The following is a 16,242-nucleotide window of genomic DNA, read 5'->3' on the forward strand; positions in this document are numbered from 1 at the left end:
CAAAGGTTCCTGGATTGCCACTTTGTGGGATGTATTTGTTATCTCTCACTTGAACTGAAACCAGTGGAGGGAAAGACTGTGAAGAAATACGTCTCTTGACTGCATAGTGAAGCCTGCTCCCTAATACAGATATTTAAGTTGGACTGCTGTTCAGAAATGTACATCTGCTTTGAGCTGCATAACTCTCCTCAGACACCTTATCATAAGCCTGACACCAAACTAGAGGTCTGGATTGCACCCCAGAGCCAGAGGCAGTAGAAGGACTTATTGCTTAGCTTGTTGACTCCTTTAATAGAAATAGCCTCAGAGACGAGAACTCACAGGCAGTCTGTGCTAGTTGAGGCCAGATGCCCTTTGTCCAAATCTGGTGCATTAATGAGTTGTGGACCCTTCCATTGTGCTAACTCAGACTGCTCTAAAACACAGAGGCAGAAGCCATTAAAAGTTAAGGAGGAAACAAAATTGGCCAATGTTGCAGTAATGGAGGTATCAAGATTGTAGTTTCTAATAGAGCCACAGTCAGAGCTGGTATGAGTCATTATTACAAAAAAATTAGCGATGCATCTACTTACATCAGATCTGAATTTGATTTTAAAGTCATTATGCCATGAGTCATGTTTTAAGTCTTTGCCTTGAAAAGTTTTGTTTTAATCAACCTGTTACAGAGACGATGAAAGCTTCACAATACCTTTCAGAAACAAAGAATACATGCAGAGCTTAAGTTTTTAAAAGCTGTTTAAGCTTTTAAGATGGGCAGCACATACTGAATCAACAATTTTGGAATATGGAGTTATTTTTGGAATAAAGAAGCTTTTTAAAACAAGTCCCAAGAATGTATGTTTAGGACTGACTCCAGAACAGCATCATAATTTTTTTTATTCTTTGGACTTGAAAGAGAACCAAAAAGCTATAGCTGATTTAATTTTTTCTATTGTTGTGTAAATTGTGACTGTGATATAAGGAAACTTAAGCAAATAAAAAGACAACAGATTTCTCATATATATATATATGTACATAAAAGCTAAAAGATAACTGTGCTTACTTAATTTTCTTAATACTGGATATACTGGATATATGTTCTGCCAATTCTTTTGTGTTATAAGAAATTCTCAGGATTCTTTTGCACAAAGGGAAAGATGAAAATCTTCCCTAAATGGCTGGAGGAACAGCAGCACCGGCAACATCAGCTGAGACTGCAGTTGTCCATTTGTAGCAGCACATGGAGGTGGAAGTCCAGCCGTAACTGTATGAAATTCATTGCAATCCCCAAGCCTTGTGTGAAATATGGGAGGAGAAGCAAACCAAGCTTCTAACCCAACACGAGTGGCAATGCTTAAACTCAGAAATCCCTCAAAGTGTTTGGACAGCTAGGTGCCCAACATGTTCAAGCACATTCATATCTTTTTCTTAAAGACACGGAAGGAAAAAAAGGACACAAGGCTAAGTCATTTGTGCTTGACATTCACAAGACAGCCCAAAGACAGCCTCTTCAGAGCAGGGACAATAAAGTCAAGGTACCAGTCAGATCAGCCATGAAATTTCTTTCATACATCTTGAAGTAAAGAGGCAGGTATTATTATTTAAAGACTGGAGATACCTTTTTTCCTCAGACCAACTGCCTTGAAGAAAGACTGAAAAACTTTTCTTGGTCTTCCAAACTGCAAAAGGTGTTCTGGTTCATACAGATTATGTTGCATAAAGGAAACACCAAGACAGCTTTCTGTGGAGCAAGGACTGTAAGGAAGAGGCAGAATTCTTGCCTCAGCAAGAATTAGATTTGAAATGCAGGCTTTGGCTTAATGCTTCCTACTGATGCTTCAGCACCATCATGTTATGGGAGAGAAAATGAACCAGGAAAACATTTATGGAGACTCTGAAACAGGACCTGCAAAAAGCTAAGTTGTATTAGCATACTGATTACCCTAAGGTAAGTTCTCATTGTCAAAGACAATCTCATTGTATTTGTTTTTGAATAAAGAATAAATCCACAGCTGATGATAGAAAGCTATGCTGCAGTGCATGTAATACTGTGTTGTGGAGGAGATACAATCACGGGATGTAGTCTTGTGATGAGCAGATAGACTTTGCTTATTGTGTGTGAGAGCATTACTAAACAACATTTTGTTGGGGATTCTTTATGCTAGGAAACAAGTATTATTTTTACATGGTTTATTGACCCATTCAATAATGATTATGTTTAAGGAGATACTCTATTTCAGCCACAGTTTAGAACATGAATCCAAGACAGCAGTAAGTAACTTCCCTGCTTACGTCCATTAACGATTTATTAGGTTTTAATAAATGTTATGTTTTTGTATGTATTATAATTAATCTCTCCACAGGACCTTGCCTCAAAAGTGGTTTTGTCCTGCTACACTGCAGTCCTTCATCTTGTGTTTGTTTGCACAGGAGTGGTTCTAATCTGGGATGTTTGCCCTGTAACCTGCAGTTCCCCAGGCTCCTGCTGGCTGTGGGCACTTTTTGTAATGTTGTGTCCTGTTGACATGTAACCACAGAACTGAATTTTGGAATAGGAGGCTGACATTGTCTAATGTTACTGTGTCACAGTTATATGGTGTACTTCAACAGTACTGGCCATTTGGCAGTCTAAAGGTGCTTAACAAAACTAAATGAGACATATTCATTAACACTAATACTGTAACAATACAGTAGGATTGAGTTAAATACTTGTGTCACAAATGAGAAAAAACAGAAACAGAATGCTTCCTTATTTTAACAGTTTTACCAGAGCTGGTAGAGTCCTAGCTTTGACTATGGGAATAGGAAAATTGGAGGGGTGGTGGTGTCCCTTTCAAACCTTTTCAAAACAAGAATAAAGGGCAAAACCTTATGCAGACTTTTCTCTCTATATATATGTACATATATTATTTTTTTTCCATGAGATAATGGCCTATTTTAATGTTGCCTATTATATCGCTGCTGCCATTTGTATTTACGGTGCTTTGTGTAAGGATATTGGAGTTGCACAGACTGATTCTGGCTAGCAAAATGGTTTAATTTAAAGTAATCGCTTGCTGAGCTTAAGAAAGTAGGGAATTTATCAAGTTTTATATGCTCTAATGCAAAGTTCTTGGTAATAATAGCTGCTTGGCATTAGCTGTAATTGATATGACAGATACTTTTGGTATTTCCTAGCTTTCCATGAGGAAAATACATGCATATTTCTAACTTTACATTTCTTCAACACTCAAATTCCATCACAGATAAATATAACAAAGTTTCTTGCAGTAATCTGCAAAGGACAATGCCAATTCTCCAGACCTTAAATAACAGAGATCCATTTAATATTGTGAATACTTCATCTTAACACAATGCCCTTTGCATGACTGCATATGAGAATGTATCAGTCTAATTATCAAGGCTACTGGGAGTTTAAAGCTCTCACCTAACTCAGTAAGACTGTGGGCAGTTAGGACCCCTGAGGTCAGGCCCACAGTTAATGTCCATATATAATATATAATGTCCATATATAATGCAATTCATGTGGGAGTAATGTACAAAGGTAAGGTTTAGAAACAGGTTATTTTCACATAATAAAATTCCTTAAACCACTTGCATATAATGGGCATGTCTGATAGAGCATGGTGTGACAGTGATCAGTCTGATAGATTGGTAATTTATCCAAAAGCAAAAGTTTAATTTTACAAAAGCTTGTGGAAACTTTTTTTTTTCTTCTATAGTTGCACTAACATTTTCTGAGTTTTATTATTTGAGTCTCATATTCAGACTATCTAAAACTTAGATCAGACCAGTTAATTCACTGGCTACCAATTGTAAATTTCTCGTTCACCGAACTTACTCTGGAAGTGGCCTGACTAGGTTCAATGTGACTTCTGAAAAAGTGTTCAAAATAATAAGCAGTGGTTGTTCAATCTGGCTCCCACTGTTCGAGAGCTTCCCCAACGTCACCAGCTGGAAAGTTCAACAGAAGTGCAAGTGCTTATTTGTGTAGTTTTTATATTAAGCTTTTTCACTTCTCTGCTTGCAATGAAATATTGAACATGGGACAGATTTAAAAATGGAGCTAATTAGCTGTTTGGGAACATGTATTTCTTCATTCCTTAAGCTGGAGAAAAGTCCATTAAACACCTACATATATTATTTTAGCAACTGTCTTATTCTTAACTGTACTACATGGGAGACAGCTAGATTTCAGGTGAGTGCATGTGGAATTTTCCTTTCTAGCCTAGCCATGCCAAATGTTTATGGGGTTTACATGACTACACTTGAAGATTTGCTGATGAAGTGTATCCATTGTGCTTACCAAAAGGAGCTCAGTACAAGTACATGGTTTATGGTCAGGAGTGTTTGGGTAAGGCATTTGCATAATTTTCTCAAGTGGCAATGACTCCACACTGTCTGTTCAAGTAGCTTTAAGAAAACACTAGATAATTTTCCAAATGGTAGTACCTCTGTTTGAAAGTGAACCTTGCTGCTGTGTTTAAAACAGAGTTTTTGTACATGATAGATTATTTTTTCCCTTTGGTCTCTGGAGTCTGACTGATACAGTGTGTGTAAGGAAGATGAGGTATGATTTCTGAAAACTTTTCCAGGCCTGTAACAGAAGTAGCCCAACAAACAATGACGAATTAATATATACTTCTGCTTTGTATTTCAGCTAACAGTTCTGATAACTTTTTTAAAGTTTTTAAAAATTTTTTAAAGTTCAGTTCTGATAACTTTTGACATAGTTAACTAGAGGAAGATATATTTTATTCTATGAATTGGGCCTATATTCTTAGGTTATTGATTAACACTGGTCATAATTTGGCCTAATTTGGATGGTGCCATGTGTTTTGAGGAAAACAGAGAACTTCAAATCTGCCTAAAAACATCTCGGTACATTTTCTTTCTTCTTCCTCATTGTAATAGTTGATATAACAGACTGCTTAAGAAATCGTCATCTCTCCTGAACTCCTCTTGTTCCTACATTAAATTATAGGTAAAGTATAACATACACTATAAAGGTACTGAAATATGCTTCCTTAAATTCACATCTTTGTGTTTTCCTTCCCTTTCTTTCCTAAGAAACATGAACCTTCATTGTTACTGTTTAGTCTTACTGAAATTGCTAATGCATGCTCACAGTCTGGTGGTTGGTTATAAACAAGTGAGGGGAACATCCTATTAGCTGTTTACTTCACTTTCAGGAATAAAAAAGCACATACTAAGAACTTGCCTAAATTTGTCCCACTATGCTTCTTTTAGAGATATCTGAGGAGTATCCCCTAAGCTTTGTGCCACAGCTGATTTGCAAAAAGCCTAATAATTTTAATATTCTGGATTTGGAGGTCTAAAAAGAGAGCTCAGTTTCGGGGCATTGCTTCCCCTGCTTATCATTATTACATGAATTTCAGCAAGTCTATTTCCTTTCTTCATCTGAAACAAAGTGCTAAGTGGAGAGAATTAAGAGCGGGTTTATCACAAACAAAAAGGCACCATTTTGTCAAGTACTTTTTGTTGCTTTTTCTCTTCCTTAGTTTGCATTTCATGTCTGCCCTGAAACGCCTCTATTTTCTCCTGTTTTTTTTTTTACAAGTCTTTGAACCAGTGCTTTTAAACTATCAATTTTTGAGGCCATCTCCTCATTTGGGTGCAGAGGTCAAAGATCAAAGGGCTGGAAGCTACTTGTTCATACTTAAAATAGTTCTGTCCCTTTTCACAGCATCAGGCTTTAAATTGTAAACTACCATGGAAAACGCCAAAATCATGCCTCCTCCTCCCATGACACCTCTTCGGTGTGTCAAACTTTTCTGTCAGGTTGTGTCTTAAAATAAGTTTGGCTTCTGGCCCCCCTATCTATTGCAAAGCATCTACTGCAGAATCTCACTTCTTCAATGATTAAAGTTTGTAACCTAAGCTTATTTCCAGCTTTCATAGTTTAGTCATACCCCATTGTTCTTGTACTAGTAATGTTGTTACAGCTTAAGCAAATTTTCTTTCTTCCTGGTATATACTTTCATAATGTATCTATGTACAATAATCAGTCTATAAAAATAGCAGAGCAAAGTAGTAAAACTATTAAACTACTGTATTTTACAGGAGAAAAGAAAATTTCCACAGGGTGCTTTTCCCAAAAGGTAAGATTGTAAGGAAATATCTGTACTTGGAGCCCATAACTTCTGAAGTGTATTTACTAACTTAAAGCCTATTACACAGAAAGGCACAAGTGAGAACAGTATTCACCACAAATCCAGCATTTTCAGCAACATGCTAATAAAGTTTAAATGCTTGAAAATAAATACAATATTAATAATAATAAAAAGACATAAAAAAAAACCAAAACAACCCACAAGACCTTTAAACCCCCTTTTGGAAAATTAGTTCACTCCAAATGAATTCTGTTAGTACTGATAAATAAATAGTGATTTCATGATGCTGTTTATTTACTGCCATTTAGATTTTATCTTGGATCAAAATATGTAAACAAATACACAACTCCAACGGTTTTGGAATTAAATACAGAACTGGTATTAAAATTATAATTCCGGTTGATACAAAGCATGAGCTAGCCAGAAACTTAAATTAAGGTTGAATCACAAGCCATCTGTATTGCTATAAACACCCTTGCTGCATGCAGAAATCTAGTCACAAAAGAATACTCCTTGTTCAATGCTGAGTTTTGTAAGAAAAACACATTTATTCATCCCATTTATTTTATATTGTTTTAATTATCTCAACAATATGATCATTCAGAGAAAGGCATTCTTGACCATGAAGAAAACTGTGATGAATGATCAAGATAAAAATTGTCATTTCAGAGTCTACTTTAGAAAGCTTCCCTCTTGCCAAGGAATTGACATCATAGGTGACACTGGCAGCTTCATACTATCATGAATCATCTATGACAGAAGAGTTTCCATCCTAGTTTGAGAATAAATACTAATAATATGCAATTAATTACTAAGTTTCTATTTTCCAGATTATTAAAAAACATTAACAAGTCCTCATAGCAACACTCTTCTCATTTTTCATGCAGAGAAAAGAACAGGCTGACTAGGTATTTCACGTTTACTTGGCCAACTGTGTCATCTGCTCCACTCAGGGCACAGTTACTTGACTTCCCCCCTCCTAAAGTCCCAAGTGCTGTCGTCTGCAAAAGTAAGTTCAGCTGCCTCCCATCCCTTCCTGTCCTTTTCTGAGGTCACTGGAGTTCAGCTATGACCACTGAACCTGCCCCAGCTGCTCAGGAGACTGAACATGGGCTATGGGGAACCTCTTCAAAAACAGAGCAGAAGCTGGGCAACCATGGGAGTACTGGGGGCACTGGCTTGTGAGTCCTCCCCACCTCACAAGCCTTTGCTTCATCCCTCATGGGTACAGAGGGTCTTGGACATCAAAGACCACCACCTCCTAGAAGGAAGGGATAGGTCATTGCCTTCACAGAACCACAGGTTGGTAGGGACCCCTGGAGGCCATCTGGTCCAACCCCTCCACTCAAGCAGAGCCACCTTGAGCCAGTGGCCCAGGACCATGTCCAGACAGCTTTTGAATATCTCCAAGGAGGGAGACCACAACCTCTCTGAGCAATGTGTGCCTGTGCTTGGGTACCCTCACAGTAGAGAGCTGCCAGTTCTTTTCATGGCCAGTTTGAACAAGCTCTGACCGGCCAGAGGACCTTGCCTGCACCAAGGCCTCGGGCAGTCGGAGGAGCCCAGCGGGCCCTCAGCAGGTGCATTAATGAAACTGGCAGCCATGATGGCGGGGTGGGAGTGAGAGGTATGTGCATACCTGATGGACCGCAGCCATGGGCCACCTGTGGGCCACCCAGCTGGCAGCACTGCAGTTCTCATGACACACCAGTAGAGGATCACCACCCATGATCTCTCTGCCATTTCTGTGCCTCTTCCATAATATCATGAAGGATCTCCTCTGTTTTTCAGTGTCAACCTTCTTTCTGCTTCCTCCATTTCATTTTTCATCTGTGAGCATTTATGTCGCATAGTGAGAGAAGCAGAAGCTTTTATGGCCTTCATGTGGACGAGGGATGGAGAAGCATCAGTTTTCTGCTCCTTCTTTTCCTCATCCCAGTCTCTGTTGCCCCTCTGTTTTGTGTCCTGACAAGGGACAGTGGAACTAGCCACAGTGCAAAAGGTTAAGTTGCTCAATTCAATGGAGAGTACTACTTAGGCCAATGCAGCCATTCAAGCAAGCAATCAAAAGCACGAAAGGTTGGTGCCCATGCCTGTGAGCTTTGGTCATGATTGAGTTTACTGCATTGAAAAAATTTATAGGTCGGACTCACTAGAAAAGAGCTGGCTGGCAAGGAGTTGGTGATCAGAAAAATATTAATGTTAAGTGTATTAGACATTAGGCAGTGCTGCTCCATTTCTTTTGCTGTACTGTTTCTCCTTTGCTTGTACAAAGGAAAAATGCTTTTCCCTAAAAATATTTTCAGACAGACAAATATGCACAGCATAGCTTCATTTCTGAAATAAATGAATGTTTGCACTGATCTCTTTCATGCTTCTGTCTCTAATTTTATTCTTTATTGTGCTAACTCTTCTTCAAATTTCCATTCTCATTCTCTTCTTTTGCAGCTCTGACAACTGGGATTTTCTCCAGGCCTCCACCCATCTTTATACATTTCCTTCTTTTCTTCACCAGCATTTTGCTTCACACTGGATTTCTCTCGTATCTTGTGTGGTTTCTCTCCCTACATTCCCATTTTTTTCACTTTTTACCATGAAATTCCTTCCCTCCCTCCATTTCTTTTTCCCACCTCCCTCTCTCTAATAACATTCTGTGAAATATTATTGATTTCTGGTGATTTCTGGTTATCATTTTTCAAGCTATCATTTGCCCCCTTATCTCTTCAACCTGTTGAAGACCTTTCAACCTTTCTTCTTTCTTTCCTGCTATACATTATTTGCTTCCTTATTATTTGATCTCTGTGACTCAGTCCCTCCAAGTCTATGTCTAGTTATGCTTTCCATTTATTTGGCATTTATTTTCTTGAAAATGCTAGATAGTCCTGTTAGATGATGAACAGCTTCCAAATTCAGCTGAGTTCAGTGGATACCGAATGGCATTCTCCATCTCATGGAATCTGATTCTCTCATTCTCTCTGTTTCTTTCCTGTACACCTGTCCTCGTGTATCCCATGCAATTTTTTCTTTTTTTTTTTTTTGCTACTCAGATTTTCTTCGTTCTCCTTGGTTGCTCCCTTGTCTTCCTCCCCCTCCTCAAGTTCCATTTCTTTCTTTACCTTTAATAATAACTTTACTATTACTTTTGTTTCATAAATAATATGAATTTGATTATAGTGATGATAGTGAATTTAACAAAATATATAATAAACCTAATAACCAATATGTATTATGTATAAGATAAAAACAGTGTTATGTTATTTTTATACAATTTATTAAATAAAACATAAGGATTAATAAAATTTATAAATAAACCACATTAACTGTACAACATCACAAAGTAAATATAAATATCTTCTTTGATATATTAATGTTTTGGAATATCTGTCATTGAATCAGATTGTACTCTAAAATCAGTTGTAGGTAAAAATTTTAATCTATAGAGCATGTGGAAATTTTATATTTTCATTGTTTTAGAAAAAATTAAGATATATTTAACTGTAGAAAGATGAAAATCATCTTTGAAATTCATTTGGATATTGCACTTTGCAAAGTGTCTTAATTTTATTTCCTTTTTGCTTTTCAGAACGGTAACCATACATGTAATCTTTCTCTTCAAGAGGAAAAATAGTATTTCATTTTATTGAAATGTAACTAAACATATATATAATTACTAAATATTAAGTATTATATATAAAATACTAAATCTCATGAGCCAATTGTTGTCTTTATGTCCATTATACACTATTTAAATATGTAAAGGGTGAGTGTCAGGGGGATGTAGCCAGGCTCTTCTCAGTGACACCCAATGATAGGACAAGGGGCAATGGGTGCAAGCTGGAACATAGGAGGTTCCGCTTAAATCTGAGACAAAACTTTTTTTTACGGCGAGGGTGACAGAACACTGGACCAGGCTGCCCAGGGGAGTTGTGGAGTCTCCTCTGGAGACATTCAAAACCCACTTGGATGCGATCCTGTGTGATGTGATCTAGGTGTTCCTGCTCGGGCAGGGGGATTGGACTAGGTGATCTTTCAAGGTCTCTTCCAATCCCTAACATTCTGTGATTCTGTGATTTATTACTGCATGTCGTTCTTTTTTTCTCTGCATTTCAGTAAGCTGCTGGTGCTTTTCACTGTCCGTGAAAACTTTCCTGACAACACCCAAATCTTCTTTTGCTTGTGAGAAATGTTTTGCTTTGGACCTTCCAAAACAAGCCTGAAGGCATTTTGGTGGTACAGACCATATGGCAAAATTGGTGAGTAGTGCATCAAAAACTTTCCAACAGTTGGATTATTGACTTAGAATTGTACTGGGAAATAACTTCTCCAAAGGTACAGAATGATCCTGCCATTTAACCACCACCCACTCCCGCTCCCTCCAAAAAAACGTTATTTATAGTTATCCTGGAAGACCACTAATGTTTTGTCAATGGAAATGCTGTTGAAAGAGATAAGTTGCATATTAAAAGTTATTTTTCATTGACCAAGAAAACTCTGGGTCATACTACTTCTGCTGTTTGACAGCTAAGTAGAAGGGAAAGTCCAAAAGTGAAACAAGCCAAATGGATTCAGTCTCAGTCCTGTAACTTCAGAGCCCTCATAAAGTAGCTATATGATAAATCTAATCTATTGTAAACATGGACCATCAGGGAAGCCTTTGGGAGTTTAAAATGTAAACATTTTTATTAAATGGTTTATATCTTATGTCCATTTATGTACTACACACAGTGAAAATTTGACTTCTAAAATTCTGGTGGATATAAAAACAGTTATTATGATCTATTACTTCTTGAGAAGATTATAAACGTCAGGGTGAGGTTGGGTGTTGCAATTGTAAATTAAACATGAAAGTTACCCGAGAGTGTTTGCAGCTTGTACCCAGTGCTCTGCCATGAGACTGGGAAGAGGCGTATTTGTTTTTACATGAAAAAATCCAGTTAAGAAAGTACAACCAAGAGTAGTCATCTATATATTGGTGTGAAATCAGAGTTTATAAAAGGTTCTGGCATGACAGTAGCAAGGACTGAACTCTTTGGCTTGACCTCGGACTTTTACAGCAGAACTCATTCTGAACTCATTCTCCTCTGTTCAGGAACGAACCTTCTTCTATTCTAAATGGTAAAAAAAAAAAAACAAACAGTGCTCCTTTTTTTTCTACAGCTAAATTATTAAATCTACAGACTGGTAGACAAGCAATGCTTTGAATTTATCCACCAACAAAGAATTGCCAAGCTGTATGAGGCATTCAGTTTGTGGATGTGAACTGGATTGGAAACATGTATGAGAAGGAAAAGGCGCGCGTAAAGACGGTAAGAAAAGACACAGTGCTTCCCCAGAGAATCTAGAGAAATAGTTTTTTATTCCTTGTGATTTTTAACCCTTACTCCTCATATTTTTCTGCTATTTGATATGTGACTTGCCTCTCACCGTGATCCCCAAGTGCCAGAATACCATCAGCCCCTGGGATATGGAGCTATGTCCCTGGGTCCTCCCACTGCACTGTAGAGGATTAGTTCTAGTTCTGCTGTACCAGAAGCACCATCTTTGCTGAGGAAGGAAGGTCTGCTCTCTCACAGAACATGTATAAATTTAAAAGCAGGTATTGAAAAGTGTTGCAGCTGCAAAATCACTTGAAGTAAAAATAAGAAAATGCAGCTTTCCATTGTGCTCTTTCAAAACTACATTTGACAATAGCAATTACAGACAACTCCACAGTGTAAAGAAAATATAAATCTGGAGTTTCAGATTATATTCCTCCACATTTAAATAACCTCAGCTGTGCTTATCATCACTTCAAGCTAATTCAGTTGAATGAACTGTAAACCAAATAGATGCTTGTCCTTAAAGACAATAGCTTCTGTGTCCAGGTCAAGCTCTAATATTCACAGTGATGGATGAGGAACTGCTAAAATAGTTAATGAATACATTATGTTAACATGACTGTTGGGTTATTTGTGCAGTTAAATACTGGTCTGTAAGAAAAGCAAACAAGAACAGTCTGAGATAAGCCATATCTTGGCAAACATTTAAAGGCGGAAACAATGAAGGCAGAACCAGGGCCTTTACATGTACTGCCTTAATCTCCCATTTCGCTCCTTGTAAGGAAATAAAAGCCCAGGAACTGAAAACAGGCTGGGATTAAAGGGTGTCTGTCTTGATATATAGAACTGGTAAGTCCTGGGGAGGGGGAAGAACCAGGCCATGATATAACCATCTGTTTCAGCATTTGTTGTTTTAAAGTCCATTTTGTACTCTGTATATGAAAACAAGCCAAGGAGCATCACAGAAGAGAGGCTGTATTAGGTCATTCTGCACGACTCTTGTCTTGAACAAAAGCCTAAAGCAAATGCCTAGGAAAGAAGACAAGTTTAGAGGAATAATATATTGACAATTGCTCTGAAAAAATTCCCAGCTGACAATGGTTTGTAGTGCAGGGACTACCTGACATAGAAATGATTTCTGTCCGTTTAATCATCCCCTGTTTATTTCTTTTCAGTGTTCTTATCTTGTCTCTTCTTAAACATATATAATTTTTTAGCACTCACTATCCTGTGTTAAGGAGTTTCATTAAACATATGTCGTATGTAAAAAATGTCTCCTTTAGTTTGTTTTGAATCTCCCACTTGCTGTCTTTATTTGAATGCTCTTCACACTTGCATGAGGTCAAGATCTATTGAAAGCCATTTCAACGAATATTGAAAACTATTTCAAGCAAGTGTTTTTGTCCTCATCAGGGCCTCCAGACAGTATGCAAGTACAGACAAAAGGAACAGGAACAGTATAAACCTGAGACCTGGTACATAGAGACATCCTCCGAGAGATCCTTGAGACAGATGCCTTGAGAACCATTTTGAGAACCAACCTTTAAGAAGCATTTGAATTGGAAAAAGCTGAAAACGAGTTCTTCGATGAACACCCATCACAATGTCATAACTTGTAGGTAAAAAAGCAAACAAACAAATCCATCATTAACTTTGGCAGAGAGAATTCTCAACATTGACTATTCATTTCTATCATTAAAATGCAATTTTAAGCCAATCGGTGGTATCAGTTGAAGTTCATGGTTTATGGTGCCAGTGACTGATAAAAATAAGACTGCTTTCCTTTTTGTGACATGCCCTCTGACTCATAGGTAGGCAGCTAGTGGCTCTTGGTTACGCAAGTGTAACTTTGCAAAATTCAGTGAAGTTAGTCCAGATTTCCATGAGTAAAAATGCATTTGTATGGCCAACTGACTCAGCTGATATCCTTTTACTCTAGTGTAAGATTATCACCTTATCTTAATCTTACATCAGAGACAGGATTTTCTAAGAGTTCTTTATAAACTGTAGAGTCATGTAACAGAGTAATTAATTAGGTGTTCAGACAGCAGCTGTAACTTCCATTTGCAGTAGAGATCTGACATCTCTTTACACTAGTTTTAGTCTAATAAAAATCTGTGGTAGAGAATCACACCTTTATTTCAGTTCCTAAACTGTCCAATGACACTGACAGCTGAAACAATCAAGTCCTGCACAGAATTTGAGGAAATGGTTTCTTCTTTATTTTGTGGATGATACTTTTAGTCTTTATTAACAACCCCACATATGCTTTGTTTTTCTGTGACAGCTTGAACAAGTCAATGTATAGTAGTTTCACAGAAACTATAGTAGTTTCACTGAATTGTATTTATCCCTGTCTGAATGTTATGTGGTACTTAACAAATAACTAACAAAAGTCAACATGTATTTTATCCTGTGCAATTTCCTCTATTCTTTAAAAAAAAAAAAACTACTTTGGCATGATACTGAGTTACGTGTTGCCTTCATCCCGTTTTGTGCCACTGCTTATGAATTGAATGATAGTTGGAATTTCAGAAGAAATTTCAGAATATAAGTAATGGATAAGGCATACGCATTACAATCTCCAACCCTTTGCTGCTAGCCAGACCATGCGAAAGGAAGGGAGCTCATTGCAATGTTAAACCCTGTAGCTTGGTCTGAAGGAACCAGGGGTGGAGATTGTGATGGATTCCTCTAAAGTGTTTTAACCCACGATCTGAATTGCATGTTATAGGAAATTCCTATAGCATGAACCACTCAAACCAATGGAGGATGAGCCTTGCAAGACAGATAGCAAGTGCAGCAGTGACCCGACCTGAGCTGGCTTTGGCATCCAATAACTCCATGCAACACACCACCTTTCCTGTCCTGAATGACCACCATAACAGATGGAAGATAAGTCATGGACTAAAAGAACTCAGTGGACGTTTTATGAACATTTTATGAACATTTCAAAGAGGTGATCCTTAGACCAAGGGAATAATATCTGTGTATTAATTAAAAGGTGGTGATTAATGAACATGTATGGGACCTGAGCGTGTCGTAAATGGTATGGAGTAAGGGGTAGGTGCTGTTGAGATTTTGGCTGGGACAGAACTAATTTTCTTCATACAGGCTCACACAATGCTGTGTTCTGGATTTTTAATGAAAATGGTGATAACACTCTGGTGTTTTAGTTGTTGCAGAGCAGTACTTACACAGAGCCAAGGACTTTTCAGCTTCTTGTGCTGCCTTGCCAGTGAGGAGGCTGGGGGTGCACAGGGGGCAGGGAGGGGACACAGCCAGGACAACTGACCCAACTTGGCCAAAGGGATGTCCTACACCATGTGGTGTTGTGCTCAGCAGTAAAAGCTGGGGTAGAAGGAGGAAGGCAGGGATGTTCAGAGTGATGGCGTTTGTCTTCCCAAGAAACCACTGCATGTGCTGAGCCCTGCTCTCCTGGAAGTGACTGAACACCAGCCTACTGATGGGAAGCAGCGAATGGATTCCTGGCTTGACTTTGCTTGCATGCATGGCTTTTGCCTTACCTATCAAACCATCCTTATCTCAACCCATGAGTTCTCGCACTTTTACCTTTCCAATTTTCTCTCCCATCCCACCTGGGGAGAGTGAGTAAGCGGCTGTGTGGTACTTAGCTGTCTGCTGGGTTAAACCACAGCAGAGTCCTATTGTAAATCATTGAGGCTTGTGCTCCCAGTGTATTCTGTCACTAGAAAACAAAACAAACAGACAAACAAAAAACAACCTCACAGTGCTTTAGGAATTATTTCTGCCATGACGTATGAGAATAACACTTACTAGCCTACAATTCATGCTGTTCTCCATTTCTCAAATGGATGATATGAATTCTTTTTCTCGTTGACCTGTAATCTTATTTAAGGGGAAAGAAAGGTATGATTCTTGTTCTTTGGCCATTCTGGGGTGAATTCAACAGCACTTCATTCCCTTCAGTCAACTTGACAGCAAGGAACACCAAAAGAGAGCAATAAATGGCCAAATGTTAATCATAGAGTAATATTCAGCAACTGCATATTTCTATTTTCTTGGAGACAGACCTAGCTGCAGGTAAGGGTAAGGATTATTAATGCTAAACTCATGTTGTTGGATTAACAAATAACTTCACCTGTACATTCTGTACCTGTTTGTGGGGGTATGTAAATTTATATGCATATCATACCTCTAGGGCAACATGGGAAAAAGCCAATATGCTATTGATGCGGCCAACCACAAATAGTTTTTTAACCTGCTTTATTCTGTTTCTTCCTTTTCAGTCTGAAGAAAGAATTTTCAGATTCTTTCTCGTACCACCAAAAATGAAGCAAACAAGCAAAAGTGCAAGTAATACATTTCTTTTAAAAATTCTTTTTCACGATTCCTTTTCTTGAGGAGGGCATTAACTGTTTCTAAGCTGAAAACAGTGTATATAATCAAAATAAAGGATGGTCTTGGGAATGAAATAGTCATGGTAAATACTGCAAGTTCAGAAACAGACATTTAAAAAGAGATTTTTAGCAGAATTGTCACAGTCTTACTGAATTCCCTCTCAGGTATCCCATGGATCATAACTATTTTCTGTCTCCACTTCTTCTGCTTTAAGATGTTTCTCTCACGAATGGAAAAGTTTAAGCACGCTTAAATGTCTCAGCATCTGAGATCCTGATCTGAAAGATGTTATGAAAAGGTATAGAATTCTTATATTTGCAGTGCAATCTTTCTCAGTTTAGGATTTAGATCTTGTTTTTGAATTGAAGTTATCCTTGATGAAACAAAGTTTTAGTTTAGAAAAACATCATTTCAGAGCAGACAGCTGG

At 37.9% G+C, this 16,242-nt stretch overlaps 1 long non-coding RNA gene across 3 annotated transcripts; it reads left to right on the forward strand.

Annotated features, from left to right (window-relative positions):
• Positions 1-5,604: 5,604 nt before the first annotated feature.
• LOC106030586 (uncharacterized) lies at positions 5,605-14,998 on the forward strand. 3 transcript variants are annotated; one of them, XR_007168410.2, is made up of 5 exons: positions 5,605-6,101; positions 7,001-7,122; positions 10,224-10,366; positions 11,271-11,419; positions 12,845-14,998. It is a non-coding gene; the product is annotated as an uncharacterized lncRNA (long non-coding RNA). The 3 variants fall into 3 exon arrangements; XR_010829722.1 differs by having other exon boundaries at positions 7,001-10,366; XR_007168411.2 differs by lacking the exon at positions 7,001-7,122.
• Positions 14,999-16,242: the final 1,244 nt, after the last annotated feature.

Source organism: Anser cygnoides, chromosome 2 (genome assembly GCF_040182565.1).
Source record: "Anser cygnoides isolate HZ-2024a breed goose chromosome 2, Taihu_goose_T2T_genome, whole genome shotgun sequence".
In the NCBI taxonomy this organism is placed as follows: Eukaryota; Metazoa; Chordata; class Aves; order Anseriformes; family Anatidae; genus Anser; species Anser cygnoides.